Source organism: Apodemus sylvaticus, chromosome 5, assembly GCF_947179515.1.
Source record: "Apodemus sylvaticus chromosome 5, mApoSyl1.1, whole genome shotgun sequence".
Lineage (NCBI taxonomy): Eukaryota > Metazoa > Chordata > Mammalia > Rodentia > Muridae > Apodemus > Apodemus sylvaticus.
In genome coordinates this window covers 73,771,042-73,796,699 of record NC_067476.1, presented here as the reverse complement: position 1 = coordinate 73,796,699, position 25,658 = coordinate 73,771,042, and the positions used below count along the sequence as shown (strand labels likewise).

The following is a 25,658-nucleotide window of genomic DNA, read 5'->3' as shown; positions in this document are numbered from 1 at the left end:
CCCAATCCACCCCTTCCCATTTCCCTGTCCTGATATTCCCCTATACTGCTGCACTGAGCCTTTCCAGGACCAGGGGCCACTCCTTCCTTCTTCTTGGGCATCATTTGATATGTGGATTGTGAATCGTGTCCAAGCTTCTAGGCTAATATCTGCTTATCAGCGAGTGCATACCATGAGTATTCTTTTGAGACTGGGTTACCTCACTTAGGATGATATTCTCCAGTTCCATCCATTTGTCTAAGAATTTCATGAATTCATTGTTTTTAATGGCTGAATAGTACTCCATTGTGTATATATACAACATTTTCTGTATTCGTTCTTCTGCTGAGGGACATCTGGGTTCTTTCTAGCTTCCGGCTATTATAAATAGGGCTGCTATGAACATAGTGGAGCATGTATCCTTATTACATGCTGGGGAATCCTCTGGGTATATGCCCAGGAATGATATAGTGGGGTCCACCAGAAGTATCATTCCCAGTTTTCTGAGTAACTGCCAGACTGATTTCCAGAGTGGTTGTACCAGTTTGCAACCCCACCAGCAGTAGAGGAGTGTTCCTCTTTCTCCACATCCTAGCCACCACCTGTTTTCTCCTGAATTTTGATCTTACCCATTCTGACTGGTGTGAGGTGAAATCTCAGGATCATTTTGATTTGCATTTCCCTGATGACTAAGGATTTCATTAAGTGCTTCTCTGCCATTCGATATTCCTCAGGTAAAAATTCTTTGTTTAGCTGTGTACCCCATTTTTTGTACCCCATTTTTAATGGGGTTATTTAGCTCTCTGAAGTCTACCTTCTTGAGTTCTTTGTATATCTTGGATATAAGCCCTCTGTTGGATATAGTGTTAGTAAAGATCTTTTCCCAATTTATTGGTTGTCATTTTGTCCTTTTGACAATGTCCTTTGCCTTGCAGAAACTTAGTCATTTTATGAGGTCCCATTTGTCAATTCTTAATCTTAGAGCATAAGCTGTTGGTGTTCTGTTCAAGAAAATTTCCCCTGTGCCCATGTCCTCAAGGGTCTTCCCCAGTTTCCTTTCTATTAGTTTCAGTGTGTCTGGTTTTATGTGGAGGTTCTTGATCCACTTGGACTTGAGCTTAGTATAAGAAAATAAGAATGGATCAATTTGCATTCTTGTGCTTGCTGACCTCCAGTTGAACCAGCACCATTTGTTGAAAAGGCTATCTTTTTTCCACTGAATGGTTGTAACTCCTTTGTCAAAGATCAAGTCACCATAGGTGTGTGGGTTCATTTCCAGGCCTTCAATTCTATTCAATTGATCTTTCTGCCTGTCACTGTACCAATACCATGCAGTTTGTTTTTTTTTTTTTTAACACAATTGCTCTGTAGTACTACTTGAGGTCGGGGATACTGATTCCCCCAGAAATTCTTTTACTGTTGAGGATAGCTTTAGCTATCCTGAGAGTTTTGTTATTCCAGATGAATTTGAGAATTGCTCTTTGTAACTCAATGAAGAATTGGGTTGGGATTTTGATGGGGATTGCATTGAATCTGTATATTGCTGTTGGCAAGATGGTCATTTTTACTATATTAATCCTGGCAATCCAAGAACATTGAAGATTTTTCCATCTTCTGAGGTCTTCTTCAATTTCTTTCTTCAAAGACTTGAATTCCCTGTCATACAGATCTTTAACTTGTTTGGTTAGAGTCACACCAAGATACTTTATATTGTTTGTGGCTATTGTGAAGGGTGTCATTTCCCTAATTTCTTTCTCAGCCTCTTTATCCTTTGAGTATAGGAAGGCTATTGATTTGCTTGAGTTAATTTTATATTCAGCCACTTTGCTGAAGTTGTTTATCAGCTGTAGGAGTTCTCTGGTGGAGTTTTTTTTTTTTTTTTTTTTTGGTCGCTTAAATATACTATCATATCATCTGTAAATAGTGATAATTTGACTTCTTCCTTTCCAATTTGTATCTCTGACTTCCTTTTGTTGTCTAATTGGTCTAGCTAGAACTTCAAGTACTATACTGAATAAATATGGAGAAAGAGGGCAGCCTTGTCTAGTCCCTGATTTTAGTGGGATTGCTTCAAGTTTTTCTCCATTTAGTTTGATGTTGGCTACTGGTTTGCTGTATATTGCTCTTATTATGTTTAGGTATGGGCCTTGAATTCCTGTTCTTTCCAAGATCTTAAACATGAAAGGATGCTGAATTTTGTCAAATGCTTTTTCAGCATCTAATAAAATGACCATGTGTTTTTTTTCTTTGAGTTTATGTAGTGGATTACATAGATGGATTTCTGTATACTGAACCATCCCTGCATCCCTGGGATAAAGCCTACTTGATTATGGTGAATGATTGTTTTGATGTGTTCTTGGATTCGGTTGGCAAGAATTTTATTGAGTATTTTTGCATCAATATTCATAAGGGAAATTGGTCTAAAGTTCTCTTTTTTTGTTGGATCTTTGTGTGGTTTTGGTATCAGTGAAATTGTGACTTCATAGAACAAGTTGGGCAATGTTCCTTCTGTTTCTATTTTGTGCAATAGTATGAAGAGTGTTGGTATTAGGTCTCCTTTGAAGGTGTGATAGAATTCTACACTAAAACCATCTGGTCCTGTGCTTTTTTTTTTTTTTTTTTTTTTTTTGGTTGGGAGACTGTCAATGACCACTTCTATTTCTTTAGGGGTTATGGGAACATTTAGATGGTATATCTGATCCTGATTAAACTTTGGTAGTTGATAGCTGTCTAGGAAATTGTCCATTTCCTCCAGATTTTCCTGTTGTGTTGAGTATAGGCTCTTGTAGTAGGATCCGATAATTTTTTTAATTTCCTCAGTTTCTGTTGTTATTCCTCCCTTTTCATTTCTGATTTTGTTAATTTGGTTACTGTCTCTGTGCCCTCTGGTTAGTCTGGCTAAAGATTTATCTATCTTGTTGATTTTCTCAAAGAACCAGCTACTGGTTTTGTTGATTCTTTGTATAGTTCTTTTTGTTTCAACTTCGTTGATTTCAGCCCTGAGTTTGATGATTTCCTGCCTTCTACTCCTCCTGGGAGAATTAGTTTCTTTTTATTCTAAAGCTTTCAGTGCTGTTAAGCTGCTAGTGTATGCTCTCTCCAGCTTCTTTTTGGAGGCACTCAGAGCTATGAGTTTTCCTCTTAACACTGCTTTCATTGTGTCCCATAAATTTGGGTATGTTGTGCCTTCATTTTTATTAAATTCTAAAAAGGTTTTAATTTCTTTCCTTATTTCTTCCCTGACCAAGGTATCACTGAGTTGAGTATTGTTCAGCTTCCATGCGTATGTAGGCTTTATGTTGGTTTTCTTGCTAATGAAGAGCACCCTTATTCCATAATGATCTGATCGGGGCATGGAATTAATTCGATCTTCTTATATCTGTTGAGGTCTGTTTTGTGACCAATTATATGGTCAATTTTGGAGAAGGTATCATAAGGTGCTGAGAAGAAGGTATATTCTTTTGATTTAGGATGAAATGTTCTATAGATATCTATTAAATTCATTTGGTCCAAAACTTATGTTAGTTTCACTGTGTCTCTGTTTAGTTTGTGTTTCCCTGATCTGTCCATTGAAGAGAGTGGGGTGTTTAAGTCACCCACAATTATTGTGTGGGGTGCGATGTTAGCATTAAGCTTTAGTAAGATTTCCTTTATGATTGCGGGTGCCCTTGTATTTGGGGCATAAATGTTCAAAATTGGGAGTTCTTCCTGGTAGATTTTTTCCTTTGATGAGTATAAAGTGTCCTTCCATGTCTTTTTTGATGAATTTGGTTGAAAGTCTATTTTATTGGATCTTAGAATGGCTACTCCAGCTGGTTTCCTGGGACCATTTGCTTGGAAAACTGTTTTCTAGCCTTTTACTATGAAGTAGTGTTTGTCTTTGACCCTGAAATGCATTTCCTGTATGCAGCAAAATGTTGGGTCTTGTTACGAATCCAGTCTGTTAGTCTATGTCTTTTTATTGGGGGATTGAGTCCATTGATGTTAAGAGATATTAAGGAATAGTAAGTAATTGTTGCTTCCTGCTATTTTTAATGTAATTTTTATGTTTGTGTGGTTATCTTCTTTTGGGTTTGTTGAAAGATGATTACTTTCTTGCTTTTTCTTGTGTGTAGTCTCCCTCCTTTTGGTGTTTTCCATTCATTATCCTTTGGAGAGCTGGATTTGTGGAAAAATACTGGGTAAATTTGTTTTTGTCATGAAATGCCTTGGTTTCTCCATCTATGGTAATTGAGAGATTTGCTGGGTATTGCAGTCTGGGTTGGCATTTGTGTTCCCTTAGGGTCTGCAAGACATCTGCCCAGGCTCTTCTGGCTTTCATAGTCTCTGGTGAGAAATCCAGCGTAATTCTGATAGGTCTACCTTTACATGTTACTTGACCTTTTTCCCTTACTGCTTTTAATATTCTTTCTTTGTTTAGTACATTTGGTGTTTTAATTATTATGCGACGGGAGGAATTTCTTTTCTGGTCAAATCTATTTGGAGGTCTGTAGGCTTCTTCTATGCTCATGGGCATCCCTTTCTTTAGGTTAGGGAAGTTTTCTTCTATAATTTTGTTGAAGACATTTACTGGCCCCTTTAAGTTGGAAATCTTCACTCTCTTCTATACCTTAAGTTTGGTCTTCTCATTTTGTTCTGGATTTCCTGGATGTTTTTGGTTAGGAGCTTTTTGCATTTTTCATTTTCTTTGACTGTTGTATTGCTTCCTATGGTATCTTCTGCATCTGAGATTCTCTCTTCTGTCTCTTATATTCTTTTGTTGATGTTTGGATCCATGACTCCTGACTTCTTTCCTAGGTTTTCTATGTCCTGAGTTGTCTCCCTTTGTGACTTCATTATTGTTTCTACCTCCTTCTTTAGATCCTGGATGGCTTTGTTTAATTCTTACATCTGTTTTGTTGTGTTTTCCCATAGTTCTTCAAGGGAAGAACTCCCTGTTTACTTGTGTTATCCTGTATTTCTTTAAGGGAGTTATTTATGTCCTTCTTGAAGCATCCATGAAGCCCTCCATCAGTGTCATGAACTGTGATTTTAAATCCAAATCTTGGTTTCCTGGTGTGTTGGGGTATCTAGGGCTTGCTGTTGTGGGAGAATTGGGTTCGGATGGTGCCATGTTGCCTTGATTTCTATTAGCAACGTTCTTATGTTTGCCTTTTACCATCTGGTTATCTCTGGTGTTAGTTGGTCTTGCTGTCACTGGCTTCTGCTTGCCCCTCTTGTGTATCTGCAGACCTATCTCAGCAACCCTGGCACAAATTGCTATGGTGCTGCTGAGGTCCTGAGTGCAGGTGGAGTCCTGGTGGGGGGTGTTCCAAGTGATCCTCTATTCTGGTGATCCCTGCCAACCTATCTGTTACCCAGTCACAGGAGCAAAGATGGCAGCCAAGACCCACTCTCTTGTAGTTGTAATTGGGTATGTAGCTCTGTGGCCCCCGGTCAACTCTGAATGCAGACTGTGCTGGCTGTCTCCTCTGTGCCACTGGGTGTATAGCTGGCTTCCTGAGCCACACTGTAGCCAGGGATGCTCTGGATCCAGAGGTGGAAACTGGAAGGCTCCTCCGGACAGGATCCTCCGATCTGCAAGGCCAGTCTCATCTGTGCAGGCTGTCTCTTCCATGCTGGCTGCTGGATGTATAGCTGTCTTCCTACACCACTTGGAGATGGTGCGCTGTGGCCGGGAATCTTCCTGATCTGGAGGCAGAAACCCTAAATATTCTAATTTATCAAGCTTCTAATCAAAGATTATTCCTGTTTCTAGCCCAGAATAAAAAACTTTGGAAAAGTCTAAGAAACTCTGGAGTCACTGAGCAATATAATCCTAAAAGAAAAGGGCTGGCCAAGTGTAATGGCACACGCTTTTAATCTCAGCACAGTGAGTTTGAGGTCAGCCTGCTGGTCTATGTAGTGAGTTCTAGGATAGCCAGGGCTACAGTGAGACCACGTCTTAAAAGAAAAAAAAAAAAAAAACAAAGAAAATAAAGAGAGAGAAAGGAAGGAAAGAAGGGAGGGAAGGAGAGAGGGAGAAAGGAAAGAATGAATGAAGGAATATCCTAGTTTGAGAGTTAACTGAAGAAATGATCTTTCAAAAACAAAAACTAAAGCTCTGTCTTATCTCATACTCACAAAGCCTCTTGAGTATTTCTAAGAATTAATAATGGAAGTTTAATAATTCAATGATTAAGTCACCTGGGAACAGGTGTAGCATTAGTCTAAGACATACAACTATTTTTCAAATGTCAGCATTCTATAAATACAACTGACATTACAGTGTAGAGAGCATTTCTTTGATACATTACATTACTTCTGCCTTGTAAGAATCCTGTGGAGAGGTTTACTTTGCAAAAGAGTAAAGTGAAGTTCACATAGATTAGTGACTTTGGTAAATGGCAGAACCAGGACACAAATCTTTGTTTCCTACTTTAATGCCCACAGGCTCCTGCTTTACACTGTTGGGAATATTGGCATGAGTACATTTGGAGGACATTTGGGGAACCTCATCTTCTGATAACTCACAGCCTTACAACTCAACAATAATCACAACACAAAATTCAACACTCTTCTTGGCTTTGAAAATGTATAGTTTTCATGATTCAGCATGCAAAGCCGTAGCCCAGGAGTCAGACAGCGGGAAGATAAAAAGACCACACATAGGCCCATGGCTTTCTTTCCAGTCTTCTGTCTTCTTTGGCATCCCTACTGTAATGGGTTAGGGTTAGATATGCTGAGGCAGAACTGCTGGGCCGCAGAGCAATGAAAACGGTGTGAGTGAGCGCTGTGACTCTCTAACCTGGACCACCCAGCTCACAGTTCCTCTGGATAAAAATGTTCTCATTCTCTCTACTCTCCAAGGAAGCTGTGAGCTATACTTCATTATTACTAGGCATCCTCAGACCTGGAGCTTACTCCTTCCCTCTGGAGTGTGGGCTCCTGGAGGACAGGAATGAACTCTTCTAATTACTTTCAGTTCTCAGCCTGCTGAGTGGTAGGGCATTTCTAAGATTTCCAGAGCTCAATTGTGGAAATAAAAATGGCAATTTCTAAGATATCTTCTGGCTCCAGAAATTCAGGATTTCAAGACAGTTCTCACTTGATACCAATCAAAGCCTTTCGTTTCTGAATTCATGAGGTCTCTTGTCAGATCAGAATAGAGGTGGGGACAGCTTTAGAATGGTTTTAGTTCTGGTGCTAGAGACAGAGTCCTGGCCGGGCCGTCAGCACTCTAAGCAAGTGCTCCATGAGCAAGCTGTGCCACTAGCTCGAGAGCAGTTCTTATTTACCAACTACAAAGGATCTCAAGCCTTGTCTTTCTTTACTTTAACTTTAAAATTGTATATGTAAAATACCAAAACAAAAGGGAAGAAGAGCATCTTGTAAATTAGTTATAATAATTTCAGAACATTATATACAAAAAACAGAAACAAAATGCCTACTCAAGGTCTCTCATTCCATCAGCTCTCAGCCGCCCTGCTCCTACTCAGATGGGACCTGGGATAAACTACCATGCTTGTCCTCACATTCCTTCTCTTTGACTAGTCAGCCCCACTCCTGAGCCACTCATCGCTGTTGGAATCTGTGATCCCCAACCACAGGCTCCTCCCTCTTCCCTTCATTTCCACTCTTACATGTTCATTGGTCCATTTCTCTTGAAACTATTCAAACCAGATGCTTTTTAAGTTCCAGCCCTTGCCTTCTCCCCCACCCCACTCTATCTATTTACTCCCAGGTAACTACATTAAACTTCAACTTTACACTTACTCTCAGCATGGACTATGGAAGATGATATAACTTGGATAAGAAGATTCTGACTCCTGTCACAGGATATATGGGTGCAGACATTTATTTAACTTTATTCAATTTATTCACTTCTTTGCATTTAATTTTCATTTTATATGCATGAGATTTTGTCTAAATGTGTATGTGTGTGTGTGTGTGTGTGTGTATAAAATTCCATCTACAGAATCCAGAAGAGAGCATCAGAAGTGGAGTTTCAGACAGTTGTGTGCTGCCATGTGGGTGCTGGAAATCTAACCTGGGTCCCCTGTAAGAGTAGTAAGTGCCCTTAACTGCTGAGCAATCTCTCCAGGCCCTACCCACTTCTTAAATGGAGATACAAGTTGAGTATCCTTATCTAAAATGTTTGGTACCAGAGGTATTTCATATGTCAGAGTTTTGGCATTTTGGAATATGTACATAGACTTTACTTGATGAATAGCTCTAATATAAAAAACCTGAAATCTAAAATCCTCTATGTGACACACTGCACCTCAAGTTTCAGGTTTTGGGCTGTTCCAGATTTCATGTTTTCAAATTAAGGTGCTCAGCTTTAGAAGTACCTGTCTCACGGAAGAGGAATACAGAAAGGGCCAAGAGCTCTGCAGAGCCCAACAAGTCCGCACCTCTAGCCCTGGTCACTCCTGCACACTAGCCTCATATTTCTACCATAATATAACAATGATACCTCCAATCCAGCCTGCTCAGAACTTCATACGTTCCCCATCTTAACAACACTCCAGTGTGAGGCATGCTTATCTCCTTGTCCCTCACACAAATACTCCGACAGTCCTGGCAGTGCCTTGCACTTCTGACCAATTCCCACAATTCAGGTTTTACACAGAGACAGTTTCCACATTTTTCCTAACAGACAGATCTCCATGAAGGACAGAAAGATGTTTTGCTGGCAGAAAATCCTTCTTAAAGAGATCATTCCAATGTCATTTCTCTGCTTAAGATTTCCTGGCATCTCCTTACTAACAGAAATAATGCCTACGCTCATGGGTAAGATGTTTAAAGCCCTCAGCAACTCTACTTCAATCTACCAAAATGGCCACTTCTTCAAGCACTTTGAATTATTATTACAACTAGATTATGAAATACATGTCCCTGCCCTGTACCCTTGCTTCAAGTATTCCTTATCTACTACCAAATACCTCTCCAATCTAAACCTTGCCTACCTATTCTTCTTTCTTTTTCAGATTTATTTATTTTTATCTTGTATATCTGAATCTATGCCTGGTACCCACAAAGGACAGAAGACAGTATTTCATTCCCTGAAACTAGAGTTACAGACAACTGTGAGTCATGTAGACACTGGCGACCCTGCCTGGGTAGCAAGGGTTTTTCACTTCTAAGCCATTTCTTCAAGTGGCCCCGCTTTTTTTTTCACAATTAATTAATTTGTTTTTTTTTTTTTTTTTTTTGAGATAGGGTCTTTCTACACAACCTTTCTACATAACCATATGGCTCACCCACAGAACAGAGATCCACCTGTCTCTGCTTCTCAAGGCTGATAGTAAAGGCATGTGTCACCACATCCAGATTTTAAAATTTAGTTTCAAAAACATTTATTGTGTGTGTTCATGTGTCTGAGAAAATTTAACAGCATGTGTATAAGAGTCAAAAACAACATACAGGAGTTGGCTCTCTCCTTCCTCCATGTGTGTTCTGGGGACCAGGCATAGGCTAGTAGCATATAATTATCTACTGAGCCATCTTGCTGGCTGGCCCATACAATTTGTTTTAGATTTTTCATCTTAGTGTATATTGAACATAGACATCCATCAGTCCCTTTGTTCCCCTAGAAAGTTTCACGTCTATTTTAATGCCGTATATATGACTTTGTATACAATTCTAGAAAACAAAAGATAGATATCATATGATAGTTGTCCTTCTGAGACACTTAATATGATTATCCCTAATTGCACAATTTTCCTGCAAACACCATAACCTGGTTCTTTATGGATGGAAAAATTCCATTGTGTATACACACCACATGCTGTTACCCAGTTTTCTGCTGTTGGACACCTAGGGTGATGCCACATCTTTGCTCTTGTGAAGAGCATTGACACCAACATGGATGTGCAAGTATCTCTGTAAGACATGAACTTGCGGGTTTGGGGTAAATGCCCAAAAGTTAAACCCTAGCTCTTCTTGAAGACCTAGATACCATTTCTCACACACTGTTTCCCTAACATATTAATTTCTCTCGCTTCTAGATTCATAAAGTACCTAGATTTGCTCTTAACACAAAACTGGGCAAGTGGCCCTTATACGTGCTCACTATACTGTTTCTGAGAATCTAATCTGTTTCTCTAGACAGGGTCTCTGTGTAGCCCTGGCTGTCCTGGAACTCTCTCTGTAGATCAGCTAGCCTTAGACTCAAAGATCCACCTGGCTCAGCCTCCCAAGTGCTGAGATTAAAGATGTGTGCCACCATTGTGTCTATTTAAAAAAAAAAAAATCTAAGCCTCTGAAATTCAGACTATTTTTTAAACTTCTGTGGACTAAACCAAGTCCACATAGCACATGGATATGATCAGTCTAGACAAGGTCTATTCCAAGTAGGCCCCAAAATTGGCTAAAATTGGCTAAAAATACTCTGGTATGTCCCAGCACTGGTCCTGGTGTTGGCCTGAGGGGTACCCTATTCTTATTGGTGCTATGGACTATACCGTGTCCACTTGTAATAAGTCTGTGGAGACCTAAAGGCTTTACTTTTGTATTAACTTAGCAACTGGAACTATGTTCCAGTCTTAACAGAGAGATTTTGTCTCTTTTTTCTCTAGTGAGATTTGGCTGGCTCCTCCTTTGTTTTCTGTTGTTGTTGCTGTTTTCTTCACTCTGCCCCAGTTAAGTAGAAGCTTTGCACCAAGTCAACACTACACAGAAGAAAGCATCTCCCTAGCCGAGGCAGAAAGAACCGCACAACACAAGAAACAGAGATGCCAGTTCCTGGATGCTCAGGTTAGTAGTCACTGAAGTCATTGGTGGCGCCACCCCAAACCACACTTGTTCAAGGGCAGTTCACTATTCTATACTTTTCACCTCCCTTGCTGGCTGCCATTTTGAAAAGAGCCATTCACCATGAATGACAAGAACCTAGAGTAACGGAGAGGTAGAGTCACCCTTGTGAAGTCAGGGGTTTTCTTCTCCATGACTAAGCATGAGAGAACGGGCAGTTTAGTAACATTCTAACTGGATTTGGACCCTACTTTGTGGCACTTGCTGTGCCATTTCCTAGTGTCTTCTGTTCCTGTCTGACATGCCCAACATGGCATTCCAATTACGCATGCTGGGTCTGTAGAGCAAATATCCTGTGACATGTTTGGGGATCTCCCTGGAATTTCCTGAAGTAACGGCTAGTATCCTGCAGCAAACCAATTTTTCACTGAAACTGCCACCAAGGAAGAGGCAAGCCTGCGCTGACAGTCTGCTTGGCCTTGGTCCAGCAGGAAGAGGGAAGCCCCTGATACTCGGGCAGGGGTGGCAGCACTGCCCTGCATGTGTGCACTACTGTTCATCTGTTGTCTACAACTGTCTTGTCTTCTGAGGCAGACCCTGGATACAGCTAGCTCCCACTTTCATGTTCTCTCTTGTCTGTCTCTAATACCATCCGAAGACCTCAAATAAGAAATGCTAACCTCCTCAGCCCTATAAGTTATGAACTTTCTCAAATATGAACACAATATATACATAATGATGACATGGTAAAACTGTAACAGGCATAGCTGAAAAACTCTTTAGACATGACCAATATATGAAGGAAATCATTAGGCAGTTTTTTAAAATACCCTGAATTCTAAGCAGTTAACTATACACTCACCACTACCACAATACTATGAGTGAACAGCAGTGCTCACACTGGGCCAGTGACATTACAGAAGTTAAAAGTCAAAGCCAATTTGTTTATTTATTTGTTTATTTACTTGTTTATTTTAAATCCCCATTTTGGGAATTCCTGAGGAGAAGCAGAATTTGGAAGGGAAGCACTTTGGAAGGACAGGAAGGACAATAGAAAAGGCAAGCATTAACACAGTCAACAGAGAGTCTGCCTGCAGAAGGGATATGCAACAGTTCATGTCATTTGATCTATTTTGTGTGTCTGCACATGTGTATATATGTGTGTGTGAAGGCTCACATGTATAGTACTATACATGATAAAGTCAGAGGCAGCCTCAAAGAGTCAGTTCTTTCCTTTCATCATGTGGATCCCAGGGATTTAACACAGGTCATCAAGCTCAGAAGCGGGCAGCTCTACTGGCTAAGCCATCTTGCTGGTCCCCAAATGTCTTCTTCAATGATACATATGAGAGAAACAAATAATAGTATGATACTGGACCCAGGAGGCTAATTCAGGAAGAGTGTCTAAGTTACACAGTGAGACCCTGTTTCTAAAACCAAGCAAATGAAAAGGACTAACGTTAACCACATACACATATGACTATCCCATTTTTCTATCATGGAATAAAACACTGTGTTGACTTCTATTACAGTATAGCTTTATGCCTTGCAGAATGGATGGGTAATTTAGAGAAAGAAAAATAACTGAAAATGAAGAATAAAAACATTTTTATTCTTTAGGATGTGCCAAGACTCTGCAAGTTTGGTATAAGCAGTAGTCTGAGCCCTTACAAGGAGAGGAGGTCCACATGGGGACAGCTGATGGATATCTACTTAGGCCCCTTCTACTTTGATTGGTCCTTGAATCTGCATTGCAGTGAGCTATTCAGTATAGAACAAGAGAGATTATTAATTAGCAAGATGTCAGAAGCAATATTAACATTTGGGAAGTGTCAAGCCCATTTCCAAATCCATGTATCAAACTAGGAAGGAATACCACTCTTTCTAGACAGAGTGCCACCAGGAATTCTGATGTCTCTTGGGATACGAGGTGTGCTCCAAATAGGTGACTACAGAGTTAAGCAAGCACCAGGTTAAATGGCTTACACAGAAGAAAACATGAAACAGCACATCTGAAAAGTTTTCTAATCACAAGATGCTTTCCTCATAGAATGCCTGCAATATGCTGGAACTGTCAGATTCAAAGGGACACAGGGAGGGAAAGGCTGCAGCTGCAGCTCCTGTTAGATTCAAAGGGACACGGCGAGGGAAAGGCTGCAGCTGCAGCTCCTGTCGGATTCATAGGGACACGGCGAGGGAAAGGCTGCAGCTGCAGCTCCTGTCGGATTCATAGGGACACGGCGAGGGAAAGGCTGCAGCTGCAGCTCCTGTCGGATTCATAGGGACACGGCGAGGGAAAGGCTGCAGCTGCAGCTCCTGTCGGATTCATAGGGACACGGCGAGGGAAAGGCTGCAGCTGCAGCTCCTGTCGGATTCATAGGGACACGGCGAGGGAAAGGCTGCAGCTGCAGCTCCTGTCGGATTCATAGGGACACGGCGAGGGAAAGGCTGCAGCTGCAGCTCCTGTCGGATTCATAGGGACACGGCGAGGGAAAGGCTGCAGCTGCAGCTCCTGTCGGATTCATAGGGACACAGTGAGGGAAAGGCTGCAGCTCCTGCATTTTATTTGCCCTCCCTCTTGTGACACCAGGGGCAGGTGATAGATGGAGATGTTCCTCAGCTTTGTGGCCAACCGGGTTACTGGTTTTTCTCTTTTTCTCCTTCTCATCATCAGGTCTGATCTAGGCATAAAGTTCCTTTTATTAAATTAGTATTTTCTATGATTTCCCTAGTTCTCCTACTTAAACCTCAAGTGTAAGAAGTTAACCTTCTCTCCTCAAAACTAATCATATTTCTTCAATTTTCCTTTTCCTTCCTCTACCACAGTGACTACCCTCTTTCCAGACTAGTCTAGAAAGCTATTATCCCTTGTTGCTGGACACTCTTTCAAATCAAACACTTCCACAAGGGCTGTACTCAAGAGCAACATTTTGTTACACTGTTTTACTTACTTCTTAATCCTACCAGTGATTCATTTCTTATGTTTGAACGTTGTCCCCTAAATAGTATGTGTTGTAAATGTTAATTCCCAATACAAGAGTTGAGAGGTGGGACCTTTAAGAGGTGACTAGGTCATGAGGAGAGGCTCTGCGCTCATGCACGCGGTTGTTCTTCTGGCTGAACTGACTGTGGCTTTGCTGAAGCACAGCAGCTGTGATAACCTGAATGAGACATTCAGGATATCTGGCATATTAGCACTCTGTCACAGAGAAAGGAAGAATACTCCAAGATGCCCATCTTCCTGAGATCCCATGACATCGGAGGGAGTAACTGACTGGAGGGAATTCCCTGTGATGTAGCTCCCCCGACAACCTTGGTGGTTGCCAAGATGGAAAGAATCCTTCCTTTGACTGTTGGAGATCACTCTTCTTGGGGTGAACATATCATTACATCTCCCAGGAAAAGTCACATAACCCTCTTCTTTCTCTTGCGCCCTCTCACCCCCAACTCTTGTCCTCTTTCTCCCTGCTTTCTCTCCCCCCCCCCTTGCAATATTCCCTGCTGTATTAGGAGTAGCAAGACAGCCCTTACAAGCCCTTACAGGGGTCCCTTGGTCTTGTACTGCCCAGCTTTTGGAACCACAAGCTCATTATCTTACCCAGTCTATGGTATTCTGTTTTAGCAACACAAAATTGACCACAGCACTACTCACAGGCCACACCAAGAAAGAAAACATATACTGCTTAGCCTCAAAGAATTTTCTCTAAAAGATGTAACTGGTAGATCACGGGGAAAAAGTAGTAATTTCTCTTAGGCATGTAAGTTATAATTTTTATCTTTTTTAAAGTTTATGCATACAAGTTGTGCTGGATAGTTTTATATCAACCTGATATAAGCTAAAATCTGAGAGAAGAGAACTTTAAGAAAATGTCTCCATAAGATCCAGAGGAGTTTTCTTAATTACTGATTGATGAGCCAGGGCCCAACCTACTGTGGTGGTGCCATCCCTGAGCTGGGGGGGGGGGGTGTCCTGGATTCAATAAGACAGCAGGGTAAGCAAGCTAGAGGGGGCGAGCCAGTAAGTGGTATTTCTCCATGGCCTCTGTGTTAGCGCCTGCCTCTAGGTTCTGGGCCTATCTGAGTTAGTATACTGATTTCTTTTAATGATAGACTCTGATATGAAAGTATAAGCCAAATAAGCCTTCCCCTCCCTAACTTGCTTTTGGTCATGATACTTCATCACAACAACAGTAACCTTAAGTAAGATACACACACACACACACACACACACACACACACACACACACACACACGCACGCACACACTACATGCATGTGTGTGTTTGGTTTGTTTGTTTTTTGAGACAGGGTTTTGTTGTGCATGCCTGGCTGACATGGAGCTAGCTCTGTAGAACAAACTGGCCTCAAACTCACAGAGATCTACCTATCTCTGCCTCCTAGTGTTGGGATTAAAGTTGTATACCAGTACTACAGGTATATTTTTTAAGACAGACAGACAGACAGACAGACAGACAGACAGACACACACACACACACACGAATGTATACACACATACACATGTGGGTATGCACATTTGGTCAAGTGTGTAGAGGTCAGAAAAAGACAGCAGATGTCTTCCTCCTTTCATGCTCTGCCTATTCCTTTAAGACAGGGTCTCTCTCTGACCCTTGTGGATAAGGGACTTGTATTTTGTTGGCAAGGCTGGAAGTGTGACGCTTCAGCAATTGTTCTGCTTCTGCTTCTCTCAATATTGAAGTTACAGGCTTGCATAAGATGCCTAGCTTGTCTTGGGGTTGCTAGGATCCAAACCCCAGTCCTCCTGATTGTACACTAGGCACTCTGGACCACTAAGCCTTCTCCAGATCTGTGAATTTTATTTTTAAAACTTTCTATCTTTTCATAAGGCCCGGTAACTCAACAGAGAAGGAGATGGAGGTCTTCCCCTGCCTCACCACCACAAAATTTCTGCCCTTGTCAAGTACACTGTGTCTTTTTATACAGACCAGTCTAGTAGGCAAGTGAAGTTCTTTCTACTTCTACTTAAATGTGGAACAACTTCTGAGGACCCATGCATCCCCTTCTGCATCAAGCCTGGCTCTCCCACCACAGTGGGTTATGTCAGCAGAGGGGCCCTGCCAGTAAGAGTAATAAACCCTGATCAGCTGCTGCTCTGGCTAGAAAAGATCCCTTCAATCTGAGGGGTGGTTCTCTAGAATCTTCACAATATTCTAATATAATTAATTTCTCATTATATAGTTTTTAAAAATCCATCTTGAGATGTGCATGACAGCACATAGCAGTAACTGCAGCAACCCGAAAGCTCAAGGCCACTCTCAGAAGGGCCAGTGTGGCTCCAAGAAACCCTGCTCAAGTCAACAAGAATCCACTCGGACAAAATTTTGGAAAACTTACAATGACAGAGAGGCCCCATGTCTCCCAGCCCAGCTCTCTAGGTGCTAGTTGTGTTGTGCTTTCATGTCTCCCTCTCTCTATCCCCTGTGTACTTTTTTTCTGGGCTCACTTGCAAGTTGCTCCTATTTTGCTACAAAATAAATCAGGTTGCTTTGTGAACAGTGTTGCACACACTGGTAATGGACCCACAATTTCTGGAGTGTTCCTTCAAAACTCTTCCAACATCTGCTATACAACTTAATTTCCCAACTCAACACTAATAGACGAATATGACCTATTGACCTTCTTCAGAATTTGCCAACAACCCAATTACATCTTTTAAGCAAGAGAAAATCCCTTCTTAGTGAATACATCCTGGCTTCTACATGTCTCTGATGGGGCATCAGAGGAAACTAATCATATATGTGATAAATCATATATGTAAGAGATTCGAGCTAAGGATAAACCAAAATACCTCTCACTCTGTTATATGTAGCTTTAAATTTTGGGGGATTTTAAAATTAAAATTCCTCAAGAGTGCTCTGAAGCACCTCAGCACAGCAGCACAGGATATGTTTTGTAGTAAAATGTGCCTTAGGGGAAACTGCCTGGGAGGAAAATTCAGTTGCAGACAATCTATGACGTAGACACCAGGAGATATGCAGGGAACAGAGAGTAGACAGTAGCAGGGACTGAGAACCACTCCACTGCTTCAGGGTTCTCATGAAAACAAGTGTCAAGGCTATGTCTATTAACATACTTTAAAATAAACCTTGGGGGAGCACCGAGGAAGGCTGTTTCCCTTCTGAGATCAAAAATGTTTAGAAAGGCTTCAGCTACCATTTCCTACCCTGCCTCCAAAACAAGTTTATGTGATAAACTGTCTCCACATTGAATGGCTGACTGGCTTTTATAATCCGAATTACAAAATACGACAACAACAAAAAAATCCTTTAAAATCAAACAGTGGAATTAACATATGAGCAGAGCTCCAGTGGGTATTTAAATCCGTAATTAAAAAACCTGAGACCCGGTGGCTTGGCAATGGTTACTGTTACTGTCTAACGTGCGCAGATAGCCAAAAGGTACTGAAATGCGACATCCTGTCCCACATGATTCACTCAGCAGAGGCAGCCTGGTGAAGAATACAGAGAAGGTCAGGCATTTTTAAATGCCTGGCCCACCAGAACTCTTCCCCCAGCACCACAAGAATGCCCAGGTCTTGAAGAGACACTGACTAGCACTTGCAACGCCAAAATCTGCTTTGACTGGCATGCTCCATTGCTATGCAGGAAAAGGAATCCCTTGCTTAAAAATTAGAAATCTGAGAGTAGGAACAGCCGCACGCATGCACACACACAGGCAAGTCATCATTCCTATCTGATGCGGCACACCGTGCACAGCACACAGCGTGGCAATTTAGCGACAAGCCTCCCGGATTATAAATAGGCTGCCAATCCAGGCAGCAGCTGTTTTGGGCCAGTCTGCTTCTCCACTCTGATTTTGTATTTCAAAGATAATGCCCTGACTCTTACAAGTTTTCTCTGCGCTAACAGGTATGACAAGCAGAGGCCAAGGAAATTTGTTTTTAAGATTATTCACATAAAACAATATTCCATGCTAATCTACCATTGTTTACCTTATTTATACATGTAGAAAGGGTTTAACAGGCTTGCACTCCTGCATTTTCTGTTATAAATTAAGCCCTTGGTATTACAATTCTGCACTCAATCGCAGTCAAGCAAGAAATTGCCTTTATAAAGGCAACTGAGCACCCTGCCCTTTCTGGGCTTGGAAAACAGTGCTACCTACACCTGAATGCAGACACTTACACAGGAAACACAAAAAATGCAATGCAATTTGATTAAGTCTTTAATACATACAACTCCTCAAGAAAGTAGCAAACCAATCAACTAAATGTAATCCTTAAGATCTTTAAAACACCCAAGTGCACAAGACATTCACTGTTTACCTCCCAGTCTGAGGGCTAGCTGCCAAAGTGAGGAGGAGGAGACGCCTTTGGTCCTGAGAGAAATGTGTTCTTCCCAGAAATCAGTGTTGAGAACATGCCACACCTCTTAGAGAATCATTCCCATCTTCTCCATCCTGCTTTTGGCATGTGATTCACATGGGGAGGATAACAGGCAAAGTCAACAATATTTTGCTTGCCTATTTGTATTAAGAACATTAAGAAATATATTTTTGGCCACCAAAGAAATATCACTCCCTAGCCAACATACAGCCTTAATCGTAACAAGATAAAGTGGTTATCAGTCAACAACAGTCTAATAATACAAACAGGTTAACATCCACTACAGTTGGGGTGATGTAGCAGATGGTAAGCTAACAAAAAGGTCTGAGCTAGAAGGAGCTTGGACATATTTTTTTAACGATGGGTTTGAAGGCTATAACACAAAAACAATTGTCCCAAAACCTTCATTTGTATTCTAAGAAAAAAAAAAAAAGATGGTCTGGGTATGGACTTGTACATCTGATTACAGTACCCATGGAGGCCAAAAGAAGGTGTTGGACTCCCTAAAGCTGGGATTACAGGCAGTTATGAGCCACCCCACAAGGCTGCTGGAATCTGAACAGGGTCCCTTGCAGGAGCTCTATGCTAGGCTGTTTCTCCAGCCCCTGCATTCTGAATCATTCACCCAAACTTCAACTTCCCAGGGTTTATCTGGCAGCAGATGCAACATCATTTCAATTTTTAAGAATATACACAGTGATCCCTCTTGGTTCTTCTGGAATAATCTCACATTAATTCCTATGAAGATAAAGCACATTGTGCATCAAAATGTGAACAGTGGTGAGTTTGCAGGCAATTTTTGCCTTGGTGACTTGGCAGAGGATTTTACGATAAATATACATTGCTTTATAATTAAAATAACATATCGACTTCGTTTTGGAAAAAAAAACCAACTTCTTCCTCTAAGGCTTCCCAATTCAGCTGTAATTCTCATCTTGCTGTCTATGTGGAAGGGCTTCTTTCCAATTTAAAAGCTTGTTCTCCAACGTATTTACCTTTTCTTTTGCTTTAACATACATGTCTTCTCACACCCCGGAAGAACTACATGAGCCCAAAGAGAACAGACATCAGATATACTTCAACCCTGGAGGATCTGCTAATTGAAGCCAAATCTCAGGCCCATATACTTATGATTTATTGATTTATTTGTATGTTTTAAGATACAGAGTAAGCCGGGTGGTGGTGGCGCACGCCTTTAATCCCAGCACTTGGGAGGCAGAGGCAGGCTGATTTCTGAGTTCGAGGCCAGCCTGGTCTACAAAGTGAGTTCAGGACAGCCAGGGCTACACAGAGAAACCCTGTCTCAAAAAAACTGAAAAAAACAAAACAAAAAACAAAACAAAACAAAAAACAGTGCCGCGTGCAACTGTCCTAGCTATCATGAAAGTGAGGTGTTAAGGGCTTGACTGAGAAGTCAATGATGATGTCATAGTTTTACACTTGGCAGCTGAGGATGATCTTTAGGTACTTGACATTACTCAGCATGGATTTTCAAGTCTAACAATTACTCAACTGGAGATTTTCCTTACATAAAAGCTCCTTCCAAACAACATCCTGCTCTTCCCTAGAGCCCCAACTAAGTGACCCTTCTGAGAACAGCTTAGTGACTACCCTACGCTTCCTTCTGACTTTAAGATTAATTTTTTCTTTGCTGTACTCAGTCTTACATTTTTCATAAATATAATCTAAAAACCTAGCACTACAATCCACATCACCTCCAACAGCATACAATAACAAATGGCCACTAAGGTCTTTTTAGTTAAGAACTATTCTAAGTTTCCTCCCCCTCAGCTGTTTTGTAGTTAATAAAAAATAACTACAAAAGACAAGAAAGTTAAGAATGGCAGAAAGATGAAGGTAAAAATACTTTTTATTTCTGAAGGTGTTTCAAAGACTTATTCTTTGTATGGTGTTTATAATTTGATTTTATAATTATATTCTCATGGAAATGCATTCTAAAGACAAAAAGATAACATGCTACCTTTGTAAAAAGCAAGCCCTGACACACCCAGCTAACAGAGCAAAGTGTTGTGTATTACAGCTTTAGACCAAGAATAAACACTAAACAACAGAGCAACTTGCTGACTATATCTGAACCGCATCTCCTTAAGACTTTGAAAGCTACTACAGCCTTAAAACCCCACCCTCTGTAGACAGTTCAGTGGAGAATATGACCAAGGTACATTTTTGGCTTTTATTCTCCAGTTTCCTTAAGTGAGGTCAAAACAAAGACATTTTCTCTATAAGCTGCTACTTCAATCAAAAATGCTTCCTTTATTATATGAGGACATGTCATTGTCTTTTTTTCTAGCCACATGATTTTCATCTAGGGCTTCTTCTCTGAGCATGTGGAGATTAACACCTGATTTCATACTAGCATCTGTAGAAAGAATCTAAAATACACAATAAGAAAAGTGTTCTTTCTTAGCCTGGGATATAGAAATACTTTTCCTTATTCTACTTTTTTAAAACTTTATGATGATGACGACCATGATGGGTGCATTTATGCCACACTGTGCATGTGGGGATCAGAGAACAGCTCTACGGATTCAGTTCTCTCCTTCCACCTTTCCGTGCACAGGTTTCAAGGACTGAATTCAGATCATAAGGCTCAAAAAGCAAGTGTCTTTATCTGCTGAGCCATCTCACCAACTGACTTTTTTTTTTTCAAAACACAAATTTTACTGTGTACATTTAAGGTACAAGATATAAAACACATGTAATCTACTGATTTATCAAGCAGTCATGGATACAGCACACTCCTACTAACTATAATGCTCACTATTTATTACCACTGTTAACCTCATTCCACATATTTGCTCCTTTGTAATTTCTATGTATATTTTTCCAGCCACTTTTTCTTGTTTTTTATTGTTATATGTTTTTCATTAGTCTACTCTCTGAATGTACCTAAAAATAATTTTTTAAACAATCTTGAATGCAAAACCAGAAACATAAATTCAACATTTTCAAACAATTGTAACATAAATAACAAAATCGATTTTCACTAAATCTCAAATTCTATATTCAAGCTACATGGTGGCACATGCCTTTAAAACCAACATTTAGGAGGTAGAGGCAAGTGGATTTCTGTAAATTCCAGGCAAGCCTGGTCTACATAGCAAGTTGTAGGACAACCAGAACTACATAGACCTCTCTCCCTTTCTCTCTCTCAAAAAATTGATGAAGTATTTTATGTTCTCATTCCACTATTTTAAGTCTTTTTAAATTCATATTTTAAAGGACTTGAATATTTTTCTTCCAAATAATAGAGGGCAAAAAAGGGGAGGGGAAGATAGGAGGAGAAAGGGAGGGAAGGGAAAGAGGAGAAAAGAGAGGGGATAGGGTAAGGAAGAGAGAGAAGGGAAGAGGGAGAAGAGAGGGAAAGGGTCAGTAACTGACACAGCAAACAAGATAGAACCATGAAGAGCTCCGGTGTGCAAGTTCTCTGAGGACTCACATGTCAGGCAGTACTGAGCACTTTGTGCATGGTGCATCAGCAGTACTGAGCACTTAGTGCATGGTGTATCAGGGAGCACTTGAGCAGCACATGAGCTCAAACTTTCAGAATAATTTCCTGTCATGTGGACATTTCAATCAATGCCTAATCTTGAATTTTGTTCTGTAATACATTCATTCCAACCTCTCCTCACTAAGCCCTTTGCTTCCTGCCTGTGTCGGAAATGGTTTTCTTAGTTCCCAACTGCAGTTATAACTGTAACTACCCATCTTTCACACAGACCTGCCAAGTTCACAATCAAAAAAAAAAAAAAAAAAACACAGTTTGGACTGATATGTCACTTCCTTGGCTAAAACAGACAGACAGACTCACAGACTGCCGGACCTGGACGCACATGTGCTGCACACAGAAGAGAAGGCTAGTGGGAACTATACTCTTTAGGAAGAGAGAAGCAGCACAACGTACTCTGACTAAAGCAGCCACATGTGGAAGATGGAAGGCTCTGTGCTTCTTCCACTGCTCGGTTCTCAGGCTCTCTTCAGATTAATAAGTACAGAGGCAGGTCAAATCCAGAGCACCTGCCTGGGACTCTTTTCCTCTGGTTTTAACTCTGAGGCCAAACAGTGTTCAGAAAAGTACTCAATAATTTTTTCTCTTCCAGAGACTTTATTATTAGCACTCTATTCAAAGTGAAAAGTATCTCTGAACACTCAGAAGTGACTCTTACCCAGAATGAGACATGAATGGCTGATTTAAAGCTGGCAGCAAGGTCTAGAGTGTAATGGGGTTACACAGCTACCGAGTTCCCCAAATGAACAGCTTTTTGTTCTTTTCTATACCAGAATGAAGACCATAGTTTTATTTGCTGACTGCCAAATCGGTCAAAACCTGATCGTAAATGCTGGCTTAAAGAAATATGTTTGGGCATAGAGGAACAGCTCAATGTCTGAACACTCCATTCTGGGCGTGGGAGCCTGGGTTCAATCCCAACACTTTGATGAAAAAGGGTGGGAACTGGGCCAGTCTCTAGCAGTTTCTCACACATGGACTGGCCAGCACTAGGGTCTAACTTAGTAAGTCTAGAGCAGTGGTTCTCAACCTTTGTCATGATGCAACCTTTCACTGCAATGCATGTCATGGTGACCCACAACCATAACACTATTTCCTTGCTACTTCCTAACTCTAACTTTGCTACTGTTATGAATCAAAATGTAAATCTCAGATATGCGGATATCTGATATGTGACCTCAAAGGTCTCGACCCTCAGGTAAGATCTACTTGTCTAGAACACCATCCTGTATCCTTAGCATAACCGTAACTGCATAAAAGGAGGCCCATCTCACAGAAAAACAGAAATGTATTTTCATTTAAATCTTTTCTTTCGGTGCAGAGGATTGAAGTCAGGGCCTTGCACACACCTAACATTCATGTTAGAGTGAACCACACTTCCAACCCTAAACTAAAGACAAAAACACTGAAATCAACTTAAAATGTCGATTTCTACTATCCAAAGAGCTGCACAGTCTCATCCATCTATGGGCATTGCTGCCCTCAAAGTACAGGAACTGTTCACAGAGACAGGATCGTGCAACAGATCACTTGCTGGCCTCAAATTCTTAAGCTTCTGGAATAAGCCACCTATTTGTAACTAGTTTCAAAGGCAAAAAGAAATCCACTTCCTTATTATTATTCTTTGATTAGTGAAACTGAGCATTAGTGACATGTGTATAAGTACTTATACAGATCTCTCTAAGGGTCAGGCTAGCAACAGTATCTTTGATATCTATCTATCTGCAAGCCACTTCTCTCCAGCTGTATCATTCTCTGGCTTGTGAGGAAACTACTTCTGAATTTTTCACTCATATTTTTCTTTATGACTTTACTACATATGTATCTGCAAACTGTAACTGTGTGTGTTACTAGGGATTGAACCTAGGGCCTCACAACCTCATACATTAGCCAAGTTCTCGTTTCAACTACACAGGCACCAGTTATATTTTAATAGCTTTTAATTAATTCATCTGTAATTTTAATTTTCCTTCAATATTGCCTAATTCTCCAAGATGGTTAACAAATCTGTAGTTCATTCATTTTTCTTTGTAACTATAGTATAGCATTTCACTATAAAAATATACCAATCAAAAGATGCTTGGATTGACGCTGTTTCAGCTATTATGAAAAACGCCGCTATAAACGAGTCACCCTGTGCATCAGTAAAGGCATTTCTAGACCTACCCTATCCAGTACAGTTATTTGTTAGCCACATGTGACTATTGAACATGGAAATGTGGCTATGACAAATGAGATGTGCTACCAGTAGAAAATACAAATGCCAGGTTCAAAGACTTCGTAAAGAAAAAAGTGTAAAACAGCCCTCAGGAAATTTACAATGTTGATCATATGCTGAAGTATTTTAGATTCTAGCATTTAAATTAGATTTTAGTATTTAAGATTTACAGTGAAACAGTACATTTTATAAAATACATAGTTAAAACTGATGATCATAACTTAAAATTAATCCTATCTTTTTGTTTCTTGTAATGCAGCAACTAGAAAATGCTACATTTGCAGTCAATACAAATGCACTGAAAGGTGATGCTCTAGAATATGCGTCTGCTGAGACACATAGGTGCACATTGCAGATCTGCTACAAAATACAAATGCTACTCCCCATGTGGTAAACCAGCCACCAGTACCGAGCATTCTCAACTCCATATCAGTAATTATTGCTGACATTATGTATGTTTATTTTGCTCATGTGACAAAACAATATCTTACGGTTTTACATGTATGTGCAAGTATATGTATATAAATGTGTGTGTGTTTGTGTGTGTGTGTGTATCACTGTGACATGAAGAGCTGAACCTGGAACACTGCACATACTAGGTGAGTAGCTTATCACTAAGCTACATCCCAGACTATTTTAAAGCAGGGGCTCATTATGTAGTACTGGCTGACCTAGAACTCAGTGTATAGTCCAGGTTAGCTCAAAACTCACAGAGATCCACCTGCCTCTGCCCTCCTGGGTACTGGGATTAAGGACATGTGCCACTACACCAGCCACTGGGCCCTGTTACATTTTTTGAGACAAGTCTTCAACAATCTGACCAAGTTGGCTTTGATTTCAATCTGTGCGCTGCCAAGACTTTGAACTTGCGATCCTCCTGTCAGTCTCCCATGTAGCTAGGATTATAGACCTGCACCAACAAGCTGGCCTAGGGGTTTCCTGCTTTGTTTCAATTTTCTTATAGGTAGGGGGTACATATCATTTGAATGGAGGAAGAGAAGACAACTGACAACTTACAGGGGTCAGTTCTCTCCTTCCACCATGTGGGCCCCAGGCTTGGCTCAGATAGCAGGTTTTAAATCTTATATCCCTGGTTGTATAAGACTGCTTATTGTTCATGGATGTATTGTCCACTGCCGTTTTCTTCTCTGTAATGCACACGGCTGCTTTTTATTTTTTTGTATGTTAGATTGCCTATTACTGTTCCCATTACCCTTGGAGACCCTTTGTCAGATGTATAACAAAGAGTTTGAGACATTTTGTCATTCTTTTAATTTCTATTTTACTGTCTTTACTTACAAAAAGAAGAGTTCCTTCCTTTTAAAAATTTGTGTATATTTACTTTTCCATTAAAATATATTCATTGTACCTAATTACTTGTCTGTTTAAAATCATGGACTCTAATATGTATGTTGTCTATTATTACTATTACTATTATTATTTTTATTATTATTATGCATATGAGTGTTTTGCCTGCATGTAAGTCTGTATACCACGTGTGCATGGTGCCAGTGGAGATCAGAAAAGGGCATCAGATCTTCTGGACCTGGAATTACAAACGGCTGTGAGCCTTGATAGGTGTTGAGAATTGAGGTCCTCTAGAAGAGTAGCCGGTGTTTTAACCACCAAGTCAACTTTCCCATCCCTGCTATACCTATTTTAATGAACTTACCTCTAAACACTATGAAACAACTTTTTGGGTTACATAAGGACATTTTCATATATGTATTCTCCTTTATCCTCTTAGTTAGGTTATTATCTCTCTTCTGGCAGTTTCCATATGCTAACGAAAAACTTCCATCTCTACATTAA

The 25,658-nt window shown here is 40.5% G+C and overlaps 1 protein-coding gene across 22 annotated transcripts in view; it reads right to left on the bottom strand.

Moving 5' to 3' along the window:
• The window catches only part of Phf21a (PHD finger protein 21A), a 182,984-nt gene that overhangs the window by 75,701 nt on the left and 81,625 nt on the right, over window positions 1–25,658 (bottom strand). The gene's annotated exons all lie outside the window — the stretch shown is intronic.